The following is a 17,875-nucleotide window of genomic DNA, read 5'->3' as shown; positions in this document are numbered from 1 at the left end:
TATCATTACGATGAAATAAATATAGATGAATATATTTTATATAGGTACATGGAGGCAACAAGACAAATCAATGGTTACATTACATTCCACTGTTGACTTTTTTAGGCCTGCAATCTGTGTGTATTATGGAGAAAGAAAGAACAAAAAGTGCATTTATTTGCAAATGTCTTTTTTATAAACGTTTTACAGGATTTCCACCAAGCATTAGCATTACAACAAGCACAAAAAAATGGGTCTTTAACTTTAATGGTCACCTGAATTCATTTGCTGGTGCTTTGGAAGACTGTCTGAAACCAGTTTTCTAACAAATCCCTATCAGTTTAGTCATTAACTGGGTAACAAGAAAGCTGTCTTAGGTTTGAAGAAAACCATAGGTGACTGTCATAAAACCCCCTGATACTTACGTAAAAATACAAAGTTTGGGTCATAGCGCCCTCTCCTGGTTTACATAGGATCACTTTGTATGTTTTTTAATATGAATCAACTGCACAACAGACTGAATCATTGTTTTACTCTGCCAAAATATTAAAGCATCTATAACCCCAATGTATAGAATAGAAACCATTACATTTACAGTTATGCAACGGGTAGACACTTTTACCCAAAGCGACTTATATACATTTGATTTATATTTATGTATGTGTGTTCCCATCAAACCCATGACCTCGCCTGATGCAATGCTCTACCAATTGAGCAACAGAAACATACTGGGCCGATGTGCTAAAAACTGACGTGTTTGTGGAAAAGAGTAAGGCCTTGGTGTTGGTTTACTTTTAAGGTGTGGAGGGGACAGCCCATTCACAGAGGTGACAAGAGATTGGTTGTGTTTTTATGATGCAGTGTGGTGGAGAGGGATTGGCTATATGTGTCTGTGATGGAGGAAGAGAGACATAGAGGGATTGGCTGTGTGTTCATGAATGTGTTTGTGTGTTCTTTCTTTGGCACACCGTGAACTCCCACAGCACAGACACACCCACTCAAACAAACACCTACTCAACACACCCACCATCTGTGTGACCATGAGTGAATAAAATGGTCAACATGGTCTCTCATTCTCTCTGTCTGATCATATTTCTGTATCCCACTTCAAACTCTAACAAGGATATAGGGCCTATCGATTCGCATACAATTTAGGTAGAGGTGGAATTACATTACATTATTTATAACCAGATTCTGGAATTATTTTACTTTTTTTTTACATTTCACACTTTGCATATGTTGTTTCACACATAACCTTTTTTATTAAGTTCTCTTTAAAGGCTTACCTAATAATATGAATAATACCTTTGTGTGTGTGTGTGTGTGTGTGTGTGTGCGTGCGTGCGTGCGTGCGTGCGTGCGTGCGTGCGTGCGTGCGTGCGTGCGTGCGTGCGTGCGTGTGTACTGGTTTAGCTATATTTGTGAGGGCCAAATGTCCTCAGTACCACAGTGAAATACGTGTGAACCCACTTGTGAGGACATTTTACTGGTCCTCACTAAATAAAAAGGCTCATAATTCGCTCAAATAGTGTTTTTCTTTAAATGTAATAGAGTGCACATGTTTGTGTGATTATTAGGTTAAGGGTTAGGGATAGGGGATAGAATATATCATAAGCCTGATATAAAATCAATGGAAGTCTATGTAATGTCCTCACTAGTATACTCAAACAAACCTGAACACAGTTTATTGGCTACATATAAACATTATGTGTACTGAAACGGATATACGTGAATATAAACATGCTATATAAATACAATGTCCCATAAATAGAAACTTCCAATTCTAATTTTGCTTTTAAAGAAAGACCCATAAAAGAATAAAGAAAGAAAAATGGAGCACCAAACCTGGATGTATTTATATTTATTAAATTACCAATTTATTTATTTATTTCTGTATTAATTCATTTATATTCAAGTTTAATATGTTTCAAAAACATGGTGCTTATACGGTATTTTTACTGTTTAGACCTATTTTTGTGTAGAGTCAACTATCTTCTGTGGAAAAAAAACATAATGGGGCAGTCACTGCATTTTGAGACAAAACAAGGACACTGGTTTATTTTATGATGCGAGCTGTGCAAGCTGTTTTCAGTTTAGACAGCTTTAACATTTATTTTAGTCTAGGACTATCTTAAACCCTGTAGGGAAAACCACCCCTACATCTCATAATAACCTAAGCTTATGTAGCATACCATGAATACAACAACAAATGTATATTTTTTACATTTATTTATTTTATACATTTTAAAAAGAGTGGAATCTTTTACAACATTTTATTTAAAAAACACGAGATGAATAATTTTGTTGATGTTATGTCACCTTTAGTGTAGCGTAGTCTCTTGTTGGGACGATGCTTGAAGCCCAACCCTTTTTCCAGCAGCGGCCACCGGGCTGCACTCGCGGACAATAACGCTACTGTGTGACTCTCATCTCCCGTTATCCCTCTCCAAATACACACAGAGCTGCGAAACACCGAGGAGAGACGGTCTTCCCGGAGTTTGCGTGTCTGAAAATACCCAGAAACGCGTATTGGTTTGTTTCGGGTAAATTACTTTTTGATGTAGTAGAGTCAGACAGACGGTCGGGGACAAACACGTGTGTGCGTGCGCGAGGCGCGCTCCCGGCGAAGTTTAAAGACTGAAAATCGCCGCGCTGCCGCTGCTGTGGATTAATCGGGAATACAAATCACTGCGAGTTTGCGGGAGACAAAACGTCGGGGTTTTCATCCGAATCCAGAGACTGTAATACTTTGAATGCAGGTAAGTAGACAAGAACACATTATGCCTTCAAATGTGCCTCGTATTTTACCACTTCTTTGTGTTAACGGGCTGGATTGAATGCGTATTCCATTGAATGTAACCTAGATGAACTTTTACTTAGTAAGTTACTTGCTGACAGTCGCCAGCATTTCACAGTATCTGAAGTGAAATTACGATTAAAAGATCGTACTTTGAATCGCTATGCGTGAAGTTTTCATTTGATTTTCAGAAGCCAAAAGTTCGTTTTCATGGGTTAAATCGAGGAGGATTTCACTTTTATATGTTGCATCCTTATTTATATGAATGAAGTATACATGAATTCGTAAATAAATGTAGCTGCTTTGTTTACATGAAGAAACTTTGAATCTCTGAGATTGCAGGTGGAAACGGATTTGCATGTTCTGGTATAACGTTACTCACTGGTTTGTTCTATTGTTGTTTGAGGTATATATTTCATTACAATTCATCCGTGAAACAACTTTGTCAACATATAACGTTGTAGTGATGCATCATTTCTGCGAACTTGTCTGCATGACACAGAAACAGTCTTTCTGATGCTAACCTGAGATATCATGGCAGGCAGCATCTGCTTTGAGGTTTTGAAGAAAATGAGGAAGTTCTAACACTCTTCATTTCCCTAGGAATATAATGTTTAAACGTTTTCATAATTTGAAACCTATTGCAAGTATTTGGTTGGTCTATCTTGTCCAAACCAAAAGGAGTTTGTTAGGGGTGTTTGCTAAAAAAAAGCATCACTATCAGAAGACTGTTATACTGATGTCATTGGTTTGTTCAAATCCCTATTACCATAACTAAACACAGGCCGCTGTGACACAGACTTGAGTGAAACCTCAAATGAAATAATGAAATAAACCATCCATAGTAAACGTCCTTCTCTTTCACAGCCTGTCAATCCTCTACAGATCGTTTCCGAGATAAATGGATGCAGAATTTTGGGGAAACGATTGTGACAGACGTTCGGATAATTGTCTGAGGCTCTTTTCCCCCACTTTATAGTCTTTTCATCTTCTTTCGTCTTAGACCAGCAACTTTGACCAGTTGCTGGTCAAAATTATGAAGCAAACGGTCAGATGTCCTAGATTCGACCCATCCATTGTTGGTTTTTCCACGTCCACCCATAGAGGAATGTTTCAAGGTTTATCTTACCTCAGATTTTCATTTATCTGTTATTCATCTTCTGCACAAATGCATAAATATCAATGTAGTTCAACTCAAAAATGCTTCTCTTGAGTCTCTCTTGGCTTGGTTGTATAAGCAGAAGCCATGCTCGAAGATGACCATCTGCTCTGTGCTTTGTAGTTTTCTTCAGCACAATATCAGATTAACCCCTCACCTCATGTTCTATGGGAGTGTGGTGTGGAACAGAACAGGGCGGTTGTAGCGTGAAACCATAGGGTCTGTAGGGTGTTGGCCGGAGCTAACAGGTGGTAGCAGAAATAGACACTGAAGGGTTGGCATTCTCATTCAAACTCGGCTTAAAACACTTGCCGGAATATTTTAGTGAATTCACAGCGTCATTTCGGTTTCATGGCTTCAGTCAACGTTGTACTGTCATTGGATTGATGATGTCACCATCAAAATTGTGTGTTGCTGAAAAATGATTGTTGCTCAGGGCTTCCTGACTGTTTGCGTTTTAAAAGTTGTGTTGGGAGAGTTAGGTGTTAGATACGAGAGTTTTTATTGAGCGTGTATTTTAGGAGGCCGTGAATCTGTCTTTTGGCATCTGTTGCCTTGCGCTGCATTCTTCTCATGCATATGTTCGCTTGTGGCAGAAAGACTTCATATTGCCGTCTAACCATAAGACACCGAGCTTGACATTTTAATGATCTGGTGGATCTGCACCGCTTCATGCCCCAACCAAGAATCTCATAATAGCGCATCTGTATTTGAAAACATTGATGTCACAATACTTTCATCTTTTTATTTATTTGTTTATTTTTTCACAATGCGGTTAAAGGGGTAGTTCGCCCATAATGAAAATGATGTCATCATTTACTCACCCTCTTGTCATTTCAAACCTGTATGACTTTGTTTCTTCTGCACAACAAAAAGTTCAAAGATACTTTGAATGATGGTAATCAAACAACGGCGGTACCGATTGATTTGCATTGGATTTGTGTCCATAGAAGTGAATAGGTGCCACTGTTGTTCGGTTACCAACATTTTTCAAAATATCTTGTTTTGTGTCATAGGTTTGAAATGACAAGAGGGTGAGTAAATGATGGCAGAATTTTCATTTTTGGGTGAACTATCCCTTTAAATTTTGAATGAAGAACACCAGTGTGTAAGATAAAGTCTTATTTAACTGAACTTTATTGAATAATAGCTATTTAACATTGCTTTATCGTAAGTCTCTACCAGACAAGATCTTCTCTGAAGTCTCTGTAGTCAATTAAAATGATTTAAAAATATGCTTTTTCAGAAATTCCAGACATCTGGAAACACCGACATATTACAGTCAATCAAACAATGCAGAAACCTTGATATAAACAGTCAGCCTCCTTTTCAAACATTGGGCTTTTTCTACACATTCTTAACATTTTTGCTCCTCATTCTTTTTTTGTTTCTCTTAAACCGGGTTATTATTATTCTTTTTTTTCCCAAAGTGAGTTGCAGGCTTTTACGCAGTATCAGAATTGGAAGATAGACCGTAGCTACAGCAGGTATATAATATTTAGTGTTTCCAATGCAGAGAGAAACCTTGAGCAACAAATAAAGAACGAGATAAATCTTTCTGGATTCTAATGTTGTCAGAGTGCTGCCAAGGCGAGGTCAGTTATTTCCCACCGCTGTGAGACCGCTGCGTGGAGGAGAACATACAGTCAGTAACCTGAGGATGGGCTGCGAGATCAGAAGCCCGCCAATAATCTGGCGAACAGATGAAAGCTGTCGAGGAGATATGAAATTGGCACGCTATCTTCTTACCTTACTTTGTAGCCCAGGTCGGTGTGACCCTCTGTATGCTTGGGCAGCACCCACTAAACACTTCTAAGGGAATTATGACATTTTACAGTTACATTAATGCATCCAGAATGCTCACCGCTCACAGAGAGCTATGTGGAGGACACAGAGAATGTTTTGTTCTGAATTCAGGAGTTTTGGAGCTTCACCCTTGAATATAATGGTGGCACAAAAGGTTCATAGAAGAACCATTAACACAAAGGTTCTTAAGAATCATTTAATTTCTTACCTATTCATAGTCTAAATCACTTTGGCATCCTGTAGCACCTTTATTCTTAAGGGGGCGGTCATATAAGATGTTCAGAGTGCAAAATGTCTTTTGAGCCCTGTGTGTATGAGCAGCAACCATAAAAATACGTTGATAAAACGTTTTTATTCACACATCACTGATTCCGATGTATTCGCACGGTTATTGTTGTTTTCATGATTTGTTGTACAAAATTTGATTGTGTGATATTATTATTATTATTAGCATTTCCTTTGAAAAGGAACTGAAAAGGTCACGGCGTGCGATTTTCTATTGGACACACCTCAGAGTTTACCAAACTTGAACTTAGAAAAATAAGCTTGCTTTTCTGGTCTTCCACATTCGCATGTGTATGAATGGAAGTCAAAGAAGCAAAAAGTCTCATGTGACCGCCCCATAAGAATGCTGGTCAAGTAAGCAACTTCCTACCAACGCCCTAGCAACCAACCTATAACACCTTGGCAACTGCATAGCAACATGCTAAAAACTGTAAATCCCACAACACACGAAATCACAGGAACGCCCTGGCAAGTTTTACACAGACAGACAACTTTCACTTCTCCTGCGGAAAACTAGTTTTCGCTTGTAAATCTGCTGCGCAGGCCATATTATTTCCCACAGTAGAATTGTACATTCCAGACTGAAATAAGGCCGAAGTCCTCGTGAAACCATGCCAACGTTGTCTTTGTGTGTGTTTGTATGAAAAGAGAAGCCCACCCAGGACTTACTCCCCATTAGTTCTGGTCACATGTGTAAAGGCCGTGCATACCTCTCCGTTCTTCCCGGTGGGTGCACTTTTACTCTAAAGCCCCTCCGATGAGCTCTGATGCCACATGGTGACTTCTTTACAACCCGTAAAACTTCACTATAGCGTTTACTGTACTATAATTTTGTCCAAAAAAGATTCTCGATTATTTATTCTCTGACTCCATACACTTCTCATGGTCCTGCTGAGAGACTAAACCTCAAATGCTAGGCTAGTGTGCCAACATCCATTCTAGCTGTGGCATCTCCATAAATAACCTTTTTTATTAGCACACGGGTGAAGTGTTTGTTTTGTCAGAGCGAGGATTCTATAAATGTTCCTCTAATCCTGAGTTAGACGGAGACCCTGACGGGGCCAAAGATTGAGAAGCGCCTGGAGGTGTTGCCCGCTCTCACAGGCGAGGACAGTTGTGGGTAGTGTAATCTTATTTAGATGAGCGATCGCTTATTCTGTGTTTATTTGAAAGGGTGTAAATGTTGGAAAACACTTTCCCACTCAGCTGTGAGTTGCGGTAAAGCACACACACACACACACACACACACACACACTTGTCACACACACACTCAGTTTTCTCACAGACCCGAGGTCAACCTCCACAATATGTTATGCAAGTGTAGCAAGCAAGTTGTTGAGCTAAAAATACATCCACCATAGTAGTACATATGTGCTGCCTGTGACATAAGACAGTCCATGTAAGGAGTTTTTATGAACTGAAGCGTGAAGGTCATAAAATATATCACACATCTTTCATCATAACAGCAGACTAAACTTTTCATATAGAGGGATTTGTTTAGGCTAATGTCGTGTCCAGTTTCGTTGTCTGTAATAACAACAACAACTATATTTTGCTTCCTGTTTCATGTCATTTCCTGTGATGTTTGATTTCTCAGAGGAGAGGGATTTGCGGGAGCACCTAGTTTTTATTTGCCTCGGTCCACTCTGTGCCTTGGGTGAGATAAGATAAGACCAATGAAAAAATAACGTAGTAGTTCAGTAATAAGCATATGTCGTGGTAGTCTGGAGACCTCGGGTCGAAACCTAGCTTAATATTTAACCCTGACACCCAGTGACTACAAAAAAAGAACAGCTTTGACGCTTATGGTGGTAACTCCTTTCTTGTTCCACTTGAATAAAACTCAGTGCCCAACATATAAAAATGGTAATTTTCAGTGTAAGGCAAATTAAGTTTGAACTTTATTCGACTAACCAACTTTTAGACACTTTTTGATGCTTTTTTGTTTTTGGAGTTGCATTTTAAAGGGGTCATATGGCACGAATATGTGTTTTTCTGTGTCTTTGGTGTGTTATAAGTTGCCCATGCATGTATTAGACACGTAAAATTTCAAAAATGAAAGTGTGGGAACAAAAGATGCATTCTATCTAAAAGCGAGTGCTCACCCAGACCTGCCTGAAACGCCTCGTGTAACCACACCCCGGCGAATCTACGTCAGTTCATGGTATGATTTGACTAAGACCGTCCAAATGTATATGCAAGTAAGGAATTAGGAATGTCATCACTTTTGTTCATTTTTGTGATACTTTTTTATTTTCCACACTGTACGCTTTTTACTTCTTGTTCAGTTTTTTTCCTGGCAACCTGTGATTCTGTTATAAGAAAATACAGTTGATTTTATTTTAGTACAATTGCTTTGGAACCTGATGTTCCAAATATGGTAAGAGGCGTTACATTTCCGTCACACGCTTGCAGTATTCGACCAATCACTACGCACTGGTGAACTGGCCAATCATAGCACACCTCGCTTTTCAGAGCCATGAGCTTTGTTAAAAATCTGCACGTTTCAGAGAGGCGGGGCAAAGAGGAGATACAAACAAGCACGGTATGTGGAAAATATAGCGTAAATCGTGTATACACATTGCATTACATCTAAAACGAATGATAATATTCATTTTAGCCGTGTCATACGACCCCTTTAAATCACCGTACTCAAAAATCCAAATGGCACGTGCTGTCTTTGAATGGGTATTGCGATTCTGACGATTCAACGCTGTGCCATTTTCCGCCCCACTGAACCGTGCCAGTCGTATGAAATATGGCTCCGAGTAAGTACAGTAAGTCAGGTGTGTGCCACAAAGCCAAGATCACAGACAGACAGCATGACATGACAGCTGCGTCTGCTCTCATTTTGCCTAATCCATTAGCTAAAACGTATACAGGCCACTGGAGGGGGTTTGACCCGGGATCCTTTTGACAATATATTGGCTTTATCTGTGGACATCCGCACAGTGACATACTTGTTTGGGTGAGAGGATGTTAATGGCAACCGCTGAATTCACCAGAGATGGGCCGAAGGCTGGTGGGTGGGCAACTGCATAAAAGGGAAAAGGGGGCACTTTCTGAGCCGGCACTTGTTATATCCGAGTATCAGATTGCTGCACTCGTGTGTGTCTGTTGTTTTATTGTCCATAAAGTTTAGTAGTTGTGACCTCATTATGGTGTTGGATGTGGCATTATGGTGTTACTTGATTCGTCTTAAAAAGCATTTTCTGCTTTGAAGTGTTATGTGATGATTATTGTTATGATTATATTGCTACAAGATACAGTAATGGGTTTGTCAGGCAGTTTGGGTTATTTATTAAAGCATTTTATGATGCATTAGAATAATCAAGTAAAGCACAAGGAAGCCAGACATCCTGGGCTTCGTGGATCGGGGGTGTAGTTCATTATCTGTTAGCTAGTTAGCTGACTGCTTTGAGGCAGCAGTGTTGATGGTAACTGCCAGTCCATCTGTGTCGGCCGACAGCATCCCCAGAGTATCATCAAGTGTCCTCACTCCACTGCACATATAAAGCAGAACAGACAAACATGTCAATTTATGTTTGTGTGTATAAAAATTATATATAATGATGTGAATACACAAACGGTGTACATAGTTACACAAACATTAACTTTGTCTAACCCATTTTATGGGTAGTGCTATTTTTGCTGCACAACCCAGTGTGTAGGTAATGTGTTTTAAGCTGTGATAAAGGGTTTGAAAGGAGCATTATGGCATTTTCTATAGTACTGCATAGAGTAAGTCATAGTTTTATATTTTACTGCCTTTTATTATGGTGCTACCAGCCGTTCGAGGGAAAAAAAGTCTCTGCGATAGTCTCCCTTTGGTTCAACAACAGACACATTAGGCCCATATCGTGGTCTAAACCAATCGGAGATAGTGAAGGGCGGACCCCCCTCTGATTGGCCGTGGTCCAGATATTCCTGTACCTGTGTACATTTGAAAATGCTGTGCTGCAGTCGGACAGAGAGGTGAGTAGCCTAGGCCCGTCAGATAAACAGAGTGGATGTAGCCGCGGATGATGAGAGAAGATGAAAAGAACGATTGACAACTTTTTTGTTAAGAATGTTAAGTTAAGGCCTGATCCGTCCGAAAATCATAACCAATGCTCTGACACGCTAAATGGTCTCATTTTGCGACAATTTTTCCTGCCAGTACGACAAGTTTTTCTTAATGGTCGCACCGGTGCGACTGTCAAACTGATCAATATATAATTTTTGCGTATTATAAATTTAATGCGCAGAAATGTTATATTGCGCAAGCTGCGCATTCAGTCACTCATTTTCGTCTCCCCTCCTTCAACCATTCACTTATCTATCAGTGCCCCGCCCCCAAAGACGTAATTCGCGGGTTACGGGTAAGAGGCGAAGGACCGAAAGAGCAGACGAGTGAAGCGCTCAATCTTGCAATTTAAATAAATATGCAGAATACAAGAATTTCCCCGGCTAAGGTACAAAACAGCAAAGATAACGAAATGTGTTGCAAGTATTGTATGCATGTGAAGCTAATGCAGGAAACAAGTGTTTAAACTTTATGCACTAAACTATTGTATAAAGATCTCTAACAATACTGCAAAGCATACAAAACGTTATACATCACGCAAAATACTATTTATTTGTAAGTCGCTATTGATAGAAGCCAAACATGTATCAATGCAGCTTTCATGAAGAATAATCACTAAAAGCCTTCAGGTCTCGCGGGTTGTTTGAGATGCGCGCGCCCAGAGAGTCAGAGCACAAAATACTAAACGGAGTTCTCTTTCACGCCTTCTTACTCTGAAACGGACATATTAACACAAAATAACCTAAAAATTCCCATATTAACAAGAAACCTTGTTTGTTTCGTGACCAAACAGTTGGGAAACAAAACACGTGTTCCAATACTGTATATTGCGCGAGCTCTTAAAGGGGCAACAGCATAATAAAGATCTCTGTTTATAATGTTCATCAAACAACAACAACGGACAGCCCAAAAACACTCACTGATATTAAAGGAATTGTGTTCTCTTATAGGAGTCGTTCACAACAAATAAAGGAAGAAAGTAGCTTTAAGAAAGATGTGCTTTAAATATGGTGAAGTGTTGAAAGAGAGTTTACATATACAATAAAAAATAATCATAAACAATGATTTGTATTAATTTCTAATTGATTTATTAATGTATTAAACACATTTTAATGAAGTTTTAGTGATTCTTTTTTCTTACCTCACCCCATGACTCTGGTGCTATCAAATTAAGGGCTGGTGCCACCAACTGAATAACTTGGTAGCACCAGTGCCATCTCTCTCAAGTCTAGAGCCCTGCTTTCTTGTAGAATTGTGCTTCAAATAAAGAACTTTATGTTGACCAGATTGTTAGTTAATCATTTACAAGTCAATATTGCCTATATGGACAATGATTTAAAAAAAAAATTTGCGGTTGAAAATTTGGGTGCACCTAACTTTTGTGCTGGTGCACCTAAGAAAAAAAGTTTAGGCGCACCAGTGCAACCAGTGCAAAAAGTTAGTCTAGAGCCCTGCTGTATAAATTTCTTTTTTTGCTTGAATAAAGTGTTAGTAAATTACATTTCTGGAACATCATTGACTACCATAGTAGGACAAATTTAAATGGTAGTTAAAGGTGCCCTAGAACTGTTTGCTTTCCTAAATTCTACAAAACATGATACAATAATTTTCCCTACTATAGTAGTCAATGGTGTCCCAGAAATGTCAGTTGCTAACATTTTTCCTTTCTTTTCCCTTTGTGGACAGTTAAAAATAAAAACTCTGTCATCATTTACCCACCCTTAAGTTGGTCCAAACCTGTATACATTTCTTTGTTCTGATGAACAAGAAAGAAGATATTTTAAAGAATATGGAAAACCAAGCCATTCTGCGGCACCATTAACTTACTACTAGGGTAGTCAATGGTTCCCCACACCAGTTTGGTTATAACTTGAGGGTTAGTAAATGATGACAAACATGCTATTTTTAGGTGAACTATCACTTCAACATAAAGCTGTGCAAGAACAACACTGGCGGGGAAGAGCGGAGAAATCTCAGTCTCCCTCAAGTATTCAATCATGTTGGCCACAACCTGTTAAAATCAGAAGAATGCATGAACTTAACATACAACTCACTAGTAGGGCTGTACCAGAATATTCGAATATTCGTTCGGTGGGTTGGCATTCGATTTTCAATTTTGAGATTTGAATATTCCTATTCCCTTTTATTCCTAACACCTGGCATCCCTGTGAAGCGGTTCGCATTCGTGCTTGAATATGAATCGCCCATAAGTGAACGTCATGATTTAGTTAATCTGAAGGAGAAGACAAAAATGCCGAAGACCTCAGGTGTGTGGGAACACTTTAAATTCAGTGAGGACAAGACAAAGGCAGTGTGCCAAATATGCGGTTTGAAACTGACCAACAAAACAATAAAGTTTGAAAAAAATGCATGAATTCTGTAAGTAGTACGCCTATAATAATGCTAGTTTGTGATTTATTATGTGTTCAACTTCATGTGCGTGTTGCGCAGATCTGCTTATATTATCAAAACAACATGAGAGCAATTAATGAAAGATGCTTTGCGCTGTTCGGTCTGTGCAGCGCTGCATGATATAAACACCTAATATTTGGAGCAGTTTGGGACCCGGTAAGGAAGACAGGTTGCATGTCACTGTGATGCACGTATCCAAAGTTTTTTTTCTTACGGTGACAGAATGAGGAATTTAAACGGTCTCATGACCATCATGCGTTTATATCCGCGTCTCTGGCGCAGTTGGCAATCAAACTACGTACTGTGCCTGAGCAACAAACAAGAAATACTCAAAACATTTTTCTAAGCTAACGTAAGAAAGGAAACAAAATGTATCTAATTTACTATTGAAAACATAACAAAACTAATTTAATTGCTGCAACAGTTTAAACAATTTCGATGTTATGCATTTAAATCCGCACTCCAGCGCAGTTGGCAATTAAACTATGCTAGCACCTGAACCACACACAAAAAATACTCCAAACATTTTTCTAAATTAACTTAATACAGAAATTTAACTTAAATATAATTTGACATTAAAAACAAAGTGGAACTATTTTAATGTGAGGTGCGCCGCTTCCGGCTTGCGCTGTTGCGTTGCGTGAAGTCAATTGGATGAACGGTTCTCGACATTATAAAAATGCAAACAGAAAACAAAAACACTAGATCCTACAGCAGCACGGGATGATAGTGTGGGCAGGCAGCTGCATTCATACTTGCACTTTTTGATGTGATGCAGCGCTCAGTTTTTTTAAGATGTAATAATAACAAATAGTCAAATTAAGTCCCATAAATCACATTAGAAATGAAAACATCAAATTTTTTAACAAGTTTTTTTGAACTGATGAATTTGAAATAAAGTTTTGTTTTAAGCTGTTTACACAAATCATTACTTTATACATAAGTATCATTGTTTTGTACATCAGCATCTCAGTGGAATGTTGTTTATTTGTCATGTTTTAAAAATCTGATATTATTTATTTTAGGAAAATGGGTTTATAATGACCTTTACATAATATCGTATTTATCTGTCACTATGTAACGTCACAGGGGGTGCCTCACACATCCTGAAAAGTGAAGCTGCCGGCTCTTTGATCGTCACCTGGTGGCTGGCTGCAGTAAACAAATGGGACGGGAGCCACACTATAACATCCAATAACACTCCAAATAATGTTTTTCACAAGATGTTTTCTGGTATTTTAGTCAGTTTTCCTTCTGTGCATGCCCAGGCTCCAAATTGACGTTTTTGCATGACATGTCAGCGCCCATCGTCGGACGTTTTACGATCAGTTTTCTACAATGGAAGGAAGCGGTGTCACACCGTCCATTTTACATACAGTCTATGGTTTGTCAATGTAGCATCCCTGCTCTGGCATACTTTTAGTGTAGCAGCTCCACGCCTCTGCTTTCTTAGTGCTCCGCTATGTGATAAAGTGACAGTTATGAATTGATCAGTTGATCAAACGGGATGAATCCCTCAACCAGTGGGATTAGGGGATTACGGAGCAGGCATAACTGGCAGGAAGGGGAGTCAGTCCGGCTTCTCAGCATCTCTCCCCCACACACTCTCTTCATTATCCTGATCCTTTGGGATTTGAGGAGGGAAGGGGCGGATTCTGCTTTTCAAGGTGTTACCCCCCAACAGTGTGATTGAACTCCGGGGCAGATAATTGGGACCTCCACTTGAAAGGGGCTTGTTACCCATGCGGTGGTTTGGCCCCATTGATTTTACCCGTCGCACTGATCTGTTAGAGCTTCCTGCCAAAATAAGGTTATCTTAGCCATGGCTTGTATTACTGTACGGAGGTGCCTGCAAGTGCAACTGAGTGCAAACTAACCACATTTACAGCCATTATAACTCGGGAGGGCTGATAAATAGCATCACAATTTCTTAGAGTAATTCACTTATGCATGTGGAATGATGATTTGCCCTTTTGCATTTTCAACGCATGGATTTTTGCATGCCGTAACTTCTATGTGGGTCGTTTTCAATGTGTGCGGGACCAAAAGGGGTGTTTACAAAAAGGCTCCCAACAAGTCTTTTCTCTCTCGACATGTGTAACTAAAACACTTCGCATCTACTCCCATTGTCTCAATCGAACTGCGCCCGGGCGCAGACAATCGCGTAGGGCACGATTGAAAGCAACTGTGCTAAATGTGAGTACACCCTTAGTCCAGTCTCAAACTCAAACTATTGGTTGTGCCAGAAGTTGACATTTCATGTTACAGTACTTTTTGTTTGTCATTTTTTTATTTACACTCATAAAATACAGTATATGAAAAGAATAAAATTTTGATACAATTTTTAAGTATATACATTTACAGTAGAGATGCTCCGATACCAAATTTATCCACCGATAGCGATTATTCGGAGTGATTCTGCCGATACCAATTATGAAGTTTAAAGAATTATATTAATTCATAATGACTATTAATATTGAACATCAAACTGTTGATGTTTCTTAACATTTTCTATATACACAGCACAAATTCATTGCATTTTCCTGTCCTCTTTTGATTGACAGGATATATCTGCCCTGACCATCGGCTGTATTTAAACTATTGGCTTTTATCGACCAACACCGATTATTGCCCGATATATCTGTGCATCTCTAGTTTAAAGCAGTGTGTTTGTTCGCACTTTACTTTTGAGGAAATCTCTATTTCAGTTGGAGTTTGCAGTCGCAACGGTCTTATCTCTAATGCTGTGTTCAAAATCGAATCTGCATTGAGTAAACGACTTTTAAAAAACCTTAATGTTGTTTTTTAATTGGTTCTGGCTTTTTATGGTATTTCAGTAAAGCTGAAACAATGTTTTATTCGTGTCCTTTGTACATTTGCATAAGAGAAATTAAACAAAACATGAAATGAAGTAGAAAAGCTGTTAAGCACTGAAGAAATATCTTGCCACCATTTTTGGCTTGTGTCAGGCTTGGCTACAGATTCAGTCGCTTTTTCTCTTATTGTAGAATTAGTTGTGCTTTAGACAGGGGGATGAAAAAGTTAATAGACTAGGAATTAAACTAAGCAAACTCATAAATGAAGGAATGATAAGTTTTATGCCAGAGCTGTGCCAGCAGGGACGGAAACGTTAAGTGTTCTTGTAAAAGTTTCCAGTATTTCTGTTTAATAGTGACGGCAGTGTTTGGTTGATAGGATTAGACTACATTTCTGTGCTTGGTCATGGCTATATATTTATAGTACATTTGATTTGATTGTGATGATGCCAGTTTGTTGTACAGAATAGCTGCAATTATAAAAAGGGTTGTGTGATTATCCCTTCTAAATAAAACTCATAAAATCTCTCTAATCTCATTCAGTATACACAGTTTAGAACCTCTCTCCTGACAGAATATTCCCATTCACACATTGTTTGGTTATTTAAAGGGACAGTTCACCCAAAATTAAATATTCTATCATCATTTACTCATCCTCATGTCAATCCAAACCTGTAGGCTATGTCTTTCTTTTTTGCAATACGCGTGTTTTGAAGATCGTTGGTAACCAAACAACATTGAGCCCCATTGACTTCCAATGTATGAACAAACAACTAAGACTCAAAATATCTTCTTTTGTGTGCCACAGAAGGACAAAAGTCTTACAGGATTGGAATGACATGAGGGTGAACAAATGATGAACGAAATGTTCATTTTTGGAATGGCAGTGACAACTGGATTCTATTGGCAAATTCACTCCCGAAAAAATCAGGTAGTGACAATGTGATTTCTTATTCAATACGGATATAAAAGGTTGTGTAGAACAAGGGAAAAGGTTGTCTGGGGCAGCGCGTGCATTGCGGATCAGAGAGAACGCACGCAACAGCTTGTCAGAGGTGTGGCCCGGCGGTTAGAACGCATGTTTTGACGTGTCCCGGTGGCCCTTGTGGGGAAGCCACGTGAGTTTGAATCCAGATAAATCCTGATGTCACCCACCCTTCTTTCTTCTAATAACTTCCAGTCACCTTTCTGACTCTACTGTAAAGAAACCCAGAAATAAACTTAAAATCAAACGCAACCTACATTTGCATGATGAGTACGTCTGTGGTTGCTTTTGTAATTTTGATCATAAATTAAATCACTAACATCTAGTTGGTTAATCTGTGGGGATGTAACAATTCACTTAGCTCGCGATGCCATTTACAATATTGATCTCACGATACGATTCATTTATTTTAGTGATGCACCAAAATGAAAATTGTGGGCCGAAACCGAAAATTTAGGATGCACTCGGCCGAAAACCGAATCCAAAAGTAAAAAAAAAAAAAAAAAAGTAAAAGAAACAAAGCCGGTCAGGTGCAGTCGCGCATCACACACACTGCAAAAAATGACTTTCTTACGAAGTATTTTTTTCTTATTTTCCAGTAAAAATGTCTAAACATTTTACTTAAAACAAGCAAAAAAAATCTGCCAATGGGGTAAGAAAAATAATCTTGAATTGAGTGACCTAAGAAAAAGGTAAACCTTAATTCAAGATGATTTTTCTTACCCCATTGGCAGATTTTTTTGCTTGTTTTAAGCACAAATTCACTGAAATTTCATATTTTTTACTATTTTCTTAGGTCATTTGTATTTGTAGACATTTTCACTGGACCGATAAACCGATAATGCTATTTTCGGCCGAAACTTTTCAGCAGTCGAAATTTCGGTGCATCACTAATTTATTTTTACAAAATGAGTTGAGACTATTACATTAGAAATGAACTACTGCCATTTTATTATTTCTCAAATGCTGCACATTTCTTTGTCAAATTAAAATATTTTATGTCAAATAACAAAACAACACTGCAATTTTAAAACAAATTGGAAATCGAATAAAAAATGAATATTATAAATCGGTCAGTTGTGGTCCTCGATTCTGATTGGATGAGAAGAGTTGTAAGCCGTTATAAAATCCCCCCATATTTATAACTGCTGACCGCATTACATAGCCTAAATATCACTTTATTTACTTTATTTTATGAAACTTTGCTACGCATAATAACCGTTTTGGTACGCATATGGAATAACTGCTTCTTGGGGTTTATTGCTTTAAAGGTCCAGTGTGTAATTTTTAGGAGGATCTATTGACAGAAATGCAATATAATCTACATAACTATGTCTTCAGAGGTGTATAAAGAGCTTACACAATGAAGCGTTATGTTTTTATTACCTTAGAATGAGCTATTTTGTATCTACATACACCGCGGGTCTCCTTGCATGTAATTCGCCATGTTCTGTCAGCTGTCGTAGTGTTTCGAACGGGAGGGGTGGAGTGAGCAGTTGGTTGCAATTCGCAAGCTTGCCGCTAGATTTTACTGACTGGACCTTTAATACAAAAGTCTTTTTAAAATAAA

At 38.6% G+C, this 17,875-nt stretch overlaps 1 protein-coding gene across 4 annotated transcripts in view; it reads left to right on the top strand.

Moving 5' to 3' along the window:
* Positions 1-2,346: 2,346 nt before the first annotated feature.
* The window catches only part of plxnb1a (plexin b1a), an 81,832-nt gene continuing 66,303 nt past the window's right edge, over positions 2,347-17,875 (top strand). For 3 of the 4 annotated variants that reach the window (XM_057363111.1, XM_057363110.1, XM_057363108.1), the window contains exon 1: positions 2,347-2,738. The gene's annotated coding sequence lies outside the window, so the exon portion shown is untranslated. Of the gene's footprint in view, positions 2,739-16,128; positions 16,252-17,875 lie in introns of all 4 variants that reach the window. The other variant, XM_057363109.1, reaches the window with a different exon arrangement.

This window comes from Triplophysa rosa, linkage group LG21 (genome assembly GCF_024868665.1).
Source record: "Triplophysa rosa linkage group LG21, Trosa_1v2, whole genome shotgun sequence".
Taxonomy (NCBI): Eukaryota; Metazoa; Chordata; class Actinopteri; order Cypriniformes; family Nemacheilidae; genus Triplophysa; species Triplophysa rosa.
This window is presented reverse-complemented; position numbering and strand designations above follow the sequence as displayed.